Raw genomic sequence first — 13,231 nt, 5'->3', positions numbered from 1 at the left:
TTTCTCTCACACTATCTGTTTCCTTGTATTTTCCTTTTCTCTGTCTTCTGTTTCTTTCCCTGAACTTCCTATCTCCCCTTCTCCCTGTCCATGTGACTGTTTGTTTCTTGTTTTGTTTCCTTTCTCTGTTTTACTGACTGTAATTTTGTTTCCCTCGTTTTGTTCTCTCTCTCCTTATCTGTGTCTGTCTAGTTCTCCCTCGTTGTGATGGTGATGGCGTCTCTATTGTTTTGAAGCATGTGATGGCTCTTTGGTTGGATGTTGACAATATTGGTTAAATTTCAATTGTTGTCAAAACGGCAACCAGAACTTGGATATCCATTTAATAGCCAATTGCTACATCTAAATATTTTGGAACTGCCTTCTCCCACGCTCTGCATACTAGCAACTGAACGCATTCTATTCATGTGCATAATAGTGTGACGGTAACAGCTCTTCCCAGGACCAGAAGAAACTACAGACGGTTGTGTGCACAGCCCAGACTATCATGGAAATCAACCTTCCATCCATTTATACTTCTCATTGTGAGCGAAAGGCGGGCAACATCAAATATCTCTCCAAAACCGGTAATGATCTCCTATAACCTCTTCCAAAAGTTAGAAGATACAGAGGCTTGAAAACATGGACCGGCGTGCACAGGAACACCATCTTCCTTACCGTAATTACACTGACGAATTGACATCTCTAACTTTTCAAATAATATTAATCTTACGAAAGTCGATCTTGCTTTGCACACCTCCTGTGCAGCTGTAACCTTGAGTGCTTCACTCTGTGTAAGTGCCATTGAGGCTCAAGGTCTTCTCAAGGGCAATCAGATGAGTGAACTAATGCTGGCCCAGACAGCGATACCTATTTCGCATTAATAAATTTAAGAAGATGACGGCACTCAGCGAAGACAGACAAATGGGATCAAATCACTTTAAACGTGATCTTAGATATATACAGGTTTCCCTCGGTATCTGAAGGTAGAGTGTTCCTACAAAACCTTTCATAAGCTGATATGGCATAAAGCAAAGCAGCATTAATTTATGTGGGAAAAAATCATCTTTCTTGGTAAAAGTGAAAATCCTCTTCGGATTTCTTTTGGTTAGCGAAAACAGGACGCATTGGAGGTTTTTCGGAAAGGGAAGTGGCAAAAAGCGAATATTTGAAAAGCGGGGTATACATGTACCGGCATGGGCAAGATATTCAGGAAGATGGGAAAAGTCAAAAATAAATGAGGTGAATTTCACATTTTATTTCCATCTCAGCTGATCATCGTTCCTCTTGTTTCCTCTTTTTCTTCTATCTCTCTCTTTCTCTATCGATTTAGCTCACTCCTCCTCCCTTTCAAAGCAGACTTCCCTGTCCCCAGCATTATTCACACTATTTTCAAACTGTTTTCAGTTCAGGAAAGCTCCCAGCACTTTCTGTTCTTTGCTTTGCATTTCTTATGCAATTTCAGATCTCCAGCATCTTCTTTTATTTGATTTAAGCCTCAAATTTGTTATCCCATGGGAAGTCGGCATCTCTGCCAGGGCAGCATTTGTTAATCATCACTAATTGTTCTGATTGTGAGGCCATTCCACAAGCCAATATAAAATCAAGCACATTGATATGGGTCTGAAGTCACACTTAACCCAGACTGGGTAGTAACATTAGACTTCATTAAAGTCATCAGTGAAACAGCAAGATTTTCAGACAAAATCTGGGTTTTATGGTTGTTTTTCGTGAAATGCACTTTATTCGAATTCTTATCATTTTTATTTAAGTTCTGCCATCAGCTATCGTAGGACTTGAAACAAAGTCTTTCGTTTAATAAGCTTTGCTCCTGAATTACATCCAGCGACATTCCTACTCTGATACAATTTCCTAATCATGAAGTAACGTCCGAGACAAGAACAATTTTGTGATTGAAATACTTGTAACTGGAAAAGTGGCCAGAAGAGAGCTTGAAACATAAAGTCTGAATTTTACCAACGTGCAGACAATGGTTTGTTCAGACACAGAACTGACGCAGAGATGGAGACTGGGGATATTATGAGCTGGTAGTGGACAAGATTCGTGACAGAGAGAACACGAGACATAAATCAATTCAGGGCCAAATGGGATCTCGAGGTTGTCCACAGTTTTGTTCTCAGATGTTTGTAAGGGAGTGGTCTGCATTTCAGATGAATGGAGACTGCAATTTGAATTGAAGATAACAGTTTCTTTCTTTGACAAATATAGATAACAGCAATTGCAATGAATTTCAAAATTGTTTATGGGCTTAATGAATGGACAGATGTAGAAAACACCAACAATAGCGAGAATAGGTTAGTAACACACCCTCCACGCCGCCCAAAATAATGATCAGTACCACTAATATCCGATATGGTAGAAATTGCCAACAGAGAAAAATTTTGAAAAGTCCCAAGGAAAGCCTCCTCTCCATTGGTTTAATTATCCAGTCCATTATTCTCAGATTCAAATCTGTCCTCTCCACGTCTGTGCAGCTGCTGATCTCGGTTACGTTTGGAGCTGATACATCTGCTCCGGCACTGGGATAGCGCACTGAGTGAAGCCCCTCCCCCATAGGAGAGGGAAACCCTCCAGTGACACAATTACAATGCATGGAGACTGACATCAATAACAGTCACTGAGCAAACAGTTCTAGCTTTCAATACAGCATATTCAGTTCACAATATAACTGGACTGGACTGGATGCTGACATCGCTGGCTATTTGTCACATCTCCCATCACTAATTGCTCTAGTGAAGTCATTGTGTGAGAGAATGATGGATGTTTTCTTTTCGCAGGCGAGATGATTCTGCTCAGTTGTACGTTTGCAATGCTGTAACCATCTTACCTCAAATTTTCACCAATGATAATACGGAAAATGTTGGTTTATATGCAGAAAAGACTGGATGGTGGGATTGGATGAGAAACCATCACTATTCAAGAAAATCGGGACCTGGAATTCATTCAAAATTAAGAAAGGATTTCTTGTACTCTCTCTTGTATCGCTTGGTCCTTGTTCAGGTTGTACATGTACTATATATTTCTAAATCTCCATCAAGTGCAGATACAATCAGGACGTTCTTACTGTGCTGATCTCTCCTGCACGGGAAGAAACGCCAGCCAACACACTGTCACTGGGTGCAGTTGCTCTGCACATAGACAGGAAGTGTGGGCTTCGCTGAATGTTCCTCTCCCTGCTCTAATAATGAAACGCTGGACCTTCCATTCATAATATGCTTGAGTAATTAATTTATACAAATGGACTAAACATTTTAATGCAGCTTTATTTGCTATAAAGCAGTAATTTTTACACTTTTTCTCCTCAGTCCCAAACCAAAAGTGAACTTATTCATTAAGACTTTTGAATTAATGAGTCAGGTTTGGCTGGGAGATAGGGCGGAATGGGGGCATTGGCTGTGGAGACTGCATGGGGAGTACAATGATATTCCACATGTCATCAACACTCTTAACGTCAGATAGAATTAAATATAGTTCATAACAAGGATATTTTATATTTTATATACACACCAATTAATCATTGGGAATACAGATTGAGTAGGGTCACCGCACCTGATGCATTACATTGATTTCTGTTCATAGCTACTGCCAGACCTGCTGAGCTTTCCCTCCATGCATTTTAATGTTTGAGGTTGATTATATTTTTCATATCTTGCAGGATGCTTACAATTAAAAACAGATGCTAATAACAAAATGTGCAGGGCTATGGGGACAATACAGGAGAATAATAGTAGAGATATCGCTCATTCCAAACTGAAAGAGACAATGGGCTAAGCTTTCACCACCTTTGTTGTAATAATTCTATGTTATGCTTTGAAAGCATTTGTAGAGTGGGGAGACAAGCTTGTTCAATGAAGGACACAGAGTGTTCCATCATCAATAATCTATCCCTATTTTTTCATGAAGTTCAGCTGCCTCGAAAATATATTTTAAAAAAAGATCTCCTGAGATTTATAGGATGTTCAGAATTGTTTTTACTTTCTATCTTAAAGAAGAAGCAGATTTCGTTTGTAATTCAGGTGTCACAGGAATACCAACTGTAATAGCACGAGAAATGACAACATTGTCCAAATATAACCAAGTTCAACGTGTAGACCTGTCAAGAAACATGAAATATAGTGATAATGGAAACATGAAATATAAACAGAAATTGCTGGAAAAACGAAAAAGATGAGGAAGTATTTGCAGAGAGCAACAGAATTAACATATGTCATGTGATGTGACACTGTTCTGAAAAGTCATATTAGAATCAAAGGTCAATTTTTTTGCATCTCTGCTCAGATGTTGCCAGATCTACTGAGTTTCGCTCCAGCTCTTTTGATTTCTTTCTTCTTTCTGAACTGTGACAAAGTGTCTGATCTGAATGATAACAACAAAGTTGTTATCTCAGTTGAATCTTGAGTAATTTGTTATGGACATTAAATGAGAAATTACACAGTTCCTCTGTTTGACAGGGCTCTAAATATCGATGACGTATTGTGTTGTGAGAACTTGCGATGAAAATGTTGAAACAAAACAGAAGTTGCTGCAACTGCTTCGTACGTCTGGGAGCATCGGTGCAGAGAAATCAGAGTTATCGTTTCAGGTCCAGTGCCCCTTCCTCAGAACTGATGGTAACACGGAAAATGTTGGTTTATGTGCAGAAATGACTGGATGGTGAGATTGGATGAGAAACCATTACTATTCAAGAAAATCGGGACCTGGAATTCATTCAAAATTAAGAAAGGATTTCTTTTACTCTCTCTTCTATCGCTTGGTCCTTGTTCAGGTTGTACATGTACTATATATTTCTAAATCTCCATCAAGTGCAGACGGCATGTTTTTTTTCTCCCCTACTGTGGTGTTTCAGTATTTTTGATTATTTTCCAGTATGTATTTGCTTCCAATTCAATGCGGATATGAGAATATGTCTTGACCTTCTGCAGTTTGCCCATAATATAGAATTTAATTGAATACTTATCCCCATCACACCCGTTGAATTAAAGAAACAATGCATGAGTCCACGTCCATCCTGCAGATGAAACATTTCATCAGCTCTGGCTATTGCAGGGAATGTTACAAAGAACAGTGCCACACAAAATGCTAATGTTCCAGCGCAAGATGCCATACCCAGTTTATCCTAATTTATTTACAAGGTTTATAAATAAAACATGCAGAGGGGCAGAGTGTAAAAACTGAATTCAACTCTGTGTCGAAAATGCTATTTGTGGCTCCCTCATAAAATGTGTTAATTGCATCAGTCATAAATTCACCAAAATAGGGAAAGCAAGAAACTGGAATTGTCAAATAATCCTCTGAATAACATCTGGAGAACAGGAAGGAAATCACGGCTTGTTTGTGATATTCAGAAATGACGATTGTGAGAATGTGGAGGTGGGGAGCAGTGAAATGATGATCAATGTTGTGGATGACACAAAGATGGGCTGGGTGGATCACAGTCAGGAGGGAAGTGTTAGGCGACAGGAGGATTTAAACAAACTATTCAGATAGCTAGATCAATGGCCTGATGAACTTTAACACCGATAAATTGGGGAGATGCAAGTCAGAAGTAACAAGACAAGTAAGTACTCAAAAGTGAGTATGAAAGAGGTGGGCTAAATTTGCTCGTTTTTTTCTTTGCAGCAGGAAGGTTTGAGGAGGGAATCTGGTACAGATGTACAAGAGCATAAGGGGTATGGAGAGGATGAACAGACAACAGCTGTTTTCCTGAGTCAAAGGATCAAAAAATAAAGGGACTCACTTTTGAAGAGAAAGGGAGGGGTTTGAGAGAGAATTTGTGGAATGTGTATCGAACTGAGAGGGTAGCCTGAATCTGGAATGCGTTGTTTAGGAAGGTGGTTGAGGCAGGTAACCTCACAAACGTTTAAAAAGCCTTTGGATGTGCACTTGCTGGCACAGGCGTGATGAGCCTGTTTTTCATTGCATGATTCTTTGCAGTGGCAGCCATGAACACTCTGGTATATTCTGAAACAATAAGCAATGGCATTTGCTGCTTTGTTCCTTTGATGGTACTCAGTAAGTTCCTGTATTACAAAGCAGCAGCATCTCATGCAGCTTCAGCACTTACTCAACCAAAGTCAGCCCAGTCATCTCTGGGAACATCCAGGGTAATTCACATGCTCTGTGCAAGCATTGTCCAACAACAGCCCTGACACTATTCTCGCTGTTTGCCACCATTATTATAGTTGCAGCCATAATTTGAACGCAGCTTTTCCTCCATTATAATAAACACCTCAAGCAATAAGGATGTTATTTCACTGAAGCATAATAAATTATTTCGCAAGTATTCCCTTTGGCAAACAGCAAGTTTTCCTGTGTTTTTTTCTGCCAGTTGTTTCTCACAGAATTCCCCACCCCACCCTCTTTCCACTTTATCATTTTCTTGTGCACTGTCTCTCTGCTCTCACACATCTCACTCCCTCACATCCCCCACACTCTCCATCCTTATTTATTAATCCCTGAAAAACTTGCGACTAGTCTCTATAATTTATTCGAACTCCCAACTCACATTTTGGACTGATTTGATTCCTTCTCTCGGCATGGTCATTAGACTGGCCGTGTCTGATATCCTATTCACTTCGACCTTCTGCTCAGTTCCTGATCTGCTGCTTTGGTTCTCACTCTCCTGGTTTATTCAAATCCATCTGACTTGCACTAGCACACCTCCCGACAAGGATATTGGTGCTCATGCAGTTAAGATACAACCTGTATTCTTTGTACAGTTCCTCGCCTGTCTTGGAAGAGATCGCAATGATCCAACAATCTGAAATTCCCACCCTTGAAAGGGCTTGTTAACAACGAGTTAAGCTATACTGCCTTCCTCATCTATCCCTCTTTTCCACATGGCACGGGGAGTAATCCAAGGATTATAGAAGATTGTTTTCTCTCTGTGTCTCTGCCTCTCTCTCCGTCTGTCTCTCTCGCTCTCTCTCTCTCTCTCTCTCGCACCCACCCCCCCAAAAAAAACACGCACACATTCAGAAGACAGACAGACACCAAATTACTTTGCAGAAGAATACAAATAACCTTAAAATAATGGGAATGATAACTGGAATGAAGGATTTAGTTAAAGGGAGGATGAGAGAAATTGCACTTCTTCTGGATGTCAGTTTGCTCACTGAGCTGGAGAGTTCATTTTCAGATGGTTCATCACTGCACTAGGGAACATTGTCAGTGAGCCTCTGTTAAAGTGCTGGTATTATGTCCCACTTGCTATTTATGTGTTTAGGTTTCCTTGAGTCAGTGATATAATTTCCAGTATTGGTGATTTTATGTCCGGTTCTTTTTTCAGAGAGTGTTAGATGGAATCAAAATCGATGTGTTTATTGATAGAGTTCCGGTTGAAATGCTCTGCTTCTAGGAATTCTCGTTCGTGTCTCTGATTTGTCCTAGATGGACCCAGTCAAAATGGTGTACTTCCTCATCTGTATGTAAGGATACTAGTGATAGTGGGTCGCTGTTGTTCATGTATCCAGGTGGCTAGTTTTCTGCCTGTTTTTCCAATATAGTGCTTGTTACAGTTCTTGTAAGGCTTATTCTTCCTGGAGGAGAACAGACAAATATGTGAACTTGTTGCGGTGCTCAAAAGTATGAAATAAAGTTGTAGAGTAAAACAGGGAAACTCTGTTGCCGTTAGTTGGCATTACAGCATCAAGGAGTTCTAATTCCAAGATTGTTCACAAAAGAACCAGGTTTGAGATAAGGAAAAACTTCTTTATTGAGAGAGTTGTTAGGATTTGGAATGAAAAGCCTGGGAGAGTTATGGATGAAGATGACAAAGAGATCTGGATATGTATTTGGAAATATGAATTTAACAGGCTGCAGAGATAAGGCTAGCAAATGGGAGGGGCTTTGGAGACATTCCTGGAGCTGATGCACACGCTCTATCATGTGTCTGATGTGAATAAAAGTCAGTATCCGATTATTTCCCATTTTAAATCCTCGCACATATCTGATTATTTAGTGCAGCATAAGCGTTTAAAATGCAAGTATTGCAAGACCGTCTTCATTATATAGTCTAATTATTGCTCAGAACATGAATATTTTAAATGTTGAATTCCAATTACGAAAACAAATCTGTCATTGCTTTGGCACAAGTCTTTTTGAAAAGATCTGACTTTTAACTCACACAATAATATGTTTATTGTTTTTGTTCATTCTCTGCATTTCAAATTAAATAACATTTTTTCGAAAAATTAAATGTTTTCAAATTATTGTTTACTAAAATTTGATAACACAAACCATTTACTTCGTTTAATATTCACAGTGCATGTTGAATTATAGTCATTTCTAATTCGCTAGCAAATAGATGAAGCTTGTACATTTCAGTGAGAAATTAAAGTGATTGATTATGTATAATTCGATAAGAACGCTAATTCTATTTGATTATTCAACCGTTTGCTCGCCCTGAACATGTAATCATTCAGAAGCCAACAGCTTTCAAAATGTTGGAGTGACAATGCATTGTTTTGAATCCTGACATTGTGTGTGTAATTCTGATCGCCAGAAGAGTTACATCCATGTTGTTTGTTCGAAATAAAATAACATGTACATTCTTTATTTCTGTGTTAGAAAATCTTGACAGGAGTTTATTTCTTTGATCCATAAATATAGAATCAACCTAATTCTTTTCAGAGATTATAGGTCAGTTGAATAAGCGTAGTTGAGGTTTTATTTTTGCCTAATTCACTTAACTTAGCAAACATCTGATTAATATATGGGTCACCGAAAAGATTGTATCTGAAGAAAAGAGAAGCAAATGACAAGTCAAGAATCACGTTAATAACTGAACGTGGCGGACCCTGCCTGGTGTAGGACACTGCACATACTGGCATTCAGATGAATGGAACAATGAACAAAATAACTGGAAGTTTTGGGCTAACGCTCCTCCCCAGCTTCCTAATCTTACACATATCACTCCCTCACACATTCAACAATTGATAAGAATCCACAGGCTGGGTGAAACGTAAAACACAGAACAGTACAGCACATTGCAGACCCTTCGACCCTTGACGTCCTGCCAATCTTTTATCCTACTCGAAGATCAGACTAACTGACATACCCAGACATGCTGGTCCGGTGACAGGTACAGTGCACAGTCAGCCATTCTTACTTCCTGTTCTTTTCTCATATGCAGCTGCCTTGAAATGTCTGTTCAAACCAAACAGATTGAATGAAATTCAAGCAGTCGAGACGACGTTCATGACTGTGTATTTTAATCAGGATTTAATGATGGATGAAATTCCAGAAGAACATAATCAATGAATGAAAAACAGGCCAACACAAAAAGTAACAGTGGAGTACAACATGTGGTTCCAAATAGGCCTCACGGTGTTACCGATAGATTATCAATCCAGACAATCAGCTGATGTTCTTTGGACTCAGGGTCGAATCCCGCCACTGCAGATGGTGGAAATTCCATTCAATAATTTTAAAATATCCCTGGAATTATGAATCTACCTATGAGAATAAAATCATTGCCGATTTTTACAAAAGTCCATCTGGATCATTAATATCCTTCAATGAAGGAATCTTCTATCCTCACCTGGTCTGGCTGGCATGCAAATCCAGACCCAAAGCAACGTCATTGACTCCTAATCGCTCCCTGAAATGATCCAGTGAGTCATTCACTTGTACCAATCGTTACAAAGTTTCAAAGAAATGAAACCGGCTGGACCACCTGGCATCAAACTGTGCACTGGAAAAGTCAACATTAGAATCATCACTGTAGAACCTCCAAAGTTTTCCTTACTACCATCTAATGTGTAGTGCCAAAGCTGGGACAACTGCCTTACAGGCTATTCAAGCAACAGCCTGACATAGTCATACACACGGAATCAAACCTGACAAAAATAACCCAGCCACCACCATCACCATCCCTGGATATGTCCTGCCCCAATGGCAGGACCGATCCAGCAGAGGGGGCAGCTCAGTGAGACATAGTCGGTAGGTAGTTGCTCTGGGAGTCTCCAGAATTTACTCCAGACCTAATGAAGTCCCATGGCTTCAGATTAAACATGGACAAAGAATTCTCTTACTGATTACCATGTAACGTCATTCCTCATCTGAATCAGTGCTCCTCTATGTTAAACAACACTTGGAGAAAGCACTGACTGAGGCAAGGGCAGAAAGTGTATTTTGGCTGGGAGATTTCAAAGTCGACCACCAAGAATGGATTGGCAGCAGTACTATTGATCACGTTGGGCGGGTCCTAAAGGACATAGCTACCAGATTGGGTCTGCAGCAGGTGGTGTGGGAAAGAACAGGAGGGGAAAAAAATCAAACATGACCTCATCCTTACCAATCTACCAACTTCAGACGTACCTGTCCATGACAGTATCGGTACAAGTCTCGTGATCAGGTTCAGAATAAATTCTATTGTGTTGTGTGGCACTATCACCATGCTAAATGGCACAGATTTCGAAGATATCTAGCAACTCAAGACTGAGCATCCATAAGACACTGTGGATCATTAATATCAGCAGCACTGTACTCCAGCACAAACTGTAATGTCACGACCCATCATATCCCCCCACTCAACCATTACGATCAAGGCAGAGAATCAACTCTGGTTCAATGGAAAGTGCAGGAGGGCATGCCACGAGCAGAACCAGGAATATACAAAGATAAAATGTTAATCTGCTGAAGCTTCCAAACAGAAATACTTGCGTGAAGTAACATAAACAGCAAGGGACAGACAGAACTGAGCTATCCCACAATGAATGCATAAGATTTAAGCTCTGCAGTCCTCCTAATCTGATCATGGATGGTGGTGGATGATCAAACAACTCACTGGAGTAGGAGTCTCCACAACTATCCCCATCCTCAATGATGGAAGATCCTAGAACATCAGTGTAAAAGTTAAGGCTGAAGCTTTCGCAGCAATCTTCAGTCAGAAGTTTTGAGTGGATGATCCATTTCGGCCTCCTCCCGTGGTCCCCATCATTACAGATAGCAGTCTTCAGCAAGTTCGATTCACTGATATCACGAACCGGTTAAAGGTATTGGATACTGCAAAGGCTATAACCCTGATAACATGCCGACAATAGTCCTGAAGACTTGTACTCCAGAACTTCCCGCTTCCCTAGACAAGCTGTTCCAGTACGGTTACAAACAGACAATGGGGAAAACTCCTCAAGTATCTTCTGTACATAAAACGCAGGACAAATTCAACCCATCCAAATACCGCCTCATCAGTCTAGTCTCCATCATCAGTAAAGTGATGGAAGGTATCATCAACAGTGTTATCAAGCAGCACCTGCTCAGGGACGACCATTTGGTGTTCCACCAGGGTCACTCAGCTCCTGACCTCATCACAGCCTTGGTTCAAACATAGAAAAAGGAACTGAATTCCAGCCCTTGATATCAAGGCTGCATTCTGCCAAATGTGACATCAAGGACCCCAAGCAAAAATGGTATCGCAGGCCACCACTGCATTATTGGAGTCATACCTGACAGTTAGGAAGATGGTCATTGTTGTTGGAGGTCAGTCATCTCAGCTCCAGAACATCTCTGCAGTAGTCCCTTAGGATAATGTTCTAGGTCCAAACATCTTCAGCAGCTTCAGCAATGACCTTCCTTCCATCATAAGGTCGGGAGTGGGGATTATCCAGGCTTGGGCTGACAAGTTGCAAGTAACATTCGTGCCACACAAATCCTGACAATGACCATCATGAGTAAGAAACAACATAACCACTTGTTATTCAGCAGCAATACTGCGCGATTAACTCACCTTCTGACTTCTCAAAGCCTGTCCAACATTTACAAAGCACAAGTCAGGAATGAGATGTACGAATCCTCACTTGCCTGACTGAGTGCAGCCCCAACAACACTAAAGAAGCTTGACACAATCCAGGACAATGCAGCCCATTTGATTTACACCACATCCGCAACCATTCACTCCCTTCACCACGGTCGCTCAGGAACAGCAGTGCGTACTATCTACTCGACACAATGCAGAAATTCCACAAAACTCCTCAGAGAGCTCCTTCCAAATTCACGAACACTTCCATGTAGACTGACAAGGGCAGGAGACTTTTGGGAACACCACCAACTTCAAATTCCCCTCCAAACCAGCCAACATCCTGATTTGGAAATATATCGCAGTTCCTTCCCTGTTACTGGTTCAAAACACTAGAATTCCCTCCTTAATCACGAGTGGGTAAACGCACAGCACGTAGATTGCACCAGTTCGAGAAGGTATCTCACCACCACTTTCTCAAGGTCAACTTGGGACGGGCAAGAAATGCTGGGCCCATCCAGTGTTTCCCACATCCAAAAAATATATTTTAAATAAATATTTCCAAGTCGAGCATCTCGATGGGACAGACTATATGATTTGAACACGAATAGGAAAACAGTGTTTCTAATAGTGAATATTTTAGACTTTTTCTGTTATTGGAAAGGTGTTCTGTATTCGATGACATATTGTTGCTGAGTGCTGTGATAAATTGCACCTTTTTAGTTAAAATCCACAATACTGGTGTCACAGGCTCAATCCTTCAAAATGACCAGATTACAAATGACACTTATCCTAGAGACAATGTACTCCCGCCAGGTAAGACTCACAGATAGTAGCTTACAATCAACAGATTAATGGACTACTGGCTACACTGAATCCTCCCACCGTTTATATCACAGGGGTTACCACTGACCAGAACGTGAAGTCAAATCAACTTACAATTACAAGAGCAGATCAGAGACTTACAATTCAGCACTGTGCTGGTTTATCATTGTCTCTCTGTCTCGTGGAAATATGTTCTGCACACTGACTGTATCAATCTTTGCAGTGATAGATCACTTTCAATCAGATGCGCCCCCCCGCCATTCTTCAAAGTTCCATCGAGTACACACACTGTCGCTCATATGACAAGCCGTCATCCCTCAGCAGTTCACAATATGCCAAATGCCGTCTGACCATTGCCCATTACATTCTCAACAGTATGTCTCCTCTCTTGTATTCTTGTTCTCTTGAAATGAACGTGAACGTTGCATTTGCTTTCATAACTGCCAACTGAACCTGCACATTAACCATAAGGGAGGACGAGTGATTCAAAATCCTTTTGTGCTTCAGATCTAATGGATCCTATTAGAACATAGTGTCTGCCTCTATTCCGCCTATAAAAGTGCATAATCTCACACGATTCCATATTGTGTTCCATCAGCTACATGTTTTCCCACAGTCCAAAACTGTCCAAGTCTTTCTGCAGCCTCCCCACTTCCTCAATATCATCTT

Source organism: Chiloscyllium punctatum, chromosome 14 (assembly GCF_047496795.1).
Source record: "Chiloscyllium punctatum isolate Juve2018m chromosome 14, sChiPun1.3, whole genome shotgun sequence".
Taxonomy (NCBI): domain Eukaryota; kingdom Metazoa; phylum Chordata; class Chondrichthyes; order Orectolobiformes; family Hemiscylliidae; genus Chiloscyllium; species Chiloscyllium punctatum.
The sequence above is the reverse complement of the archived record's forward strand: the minus strand, read 5'-3'. Positions refer to the sequence as shown.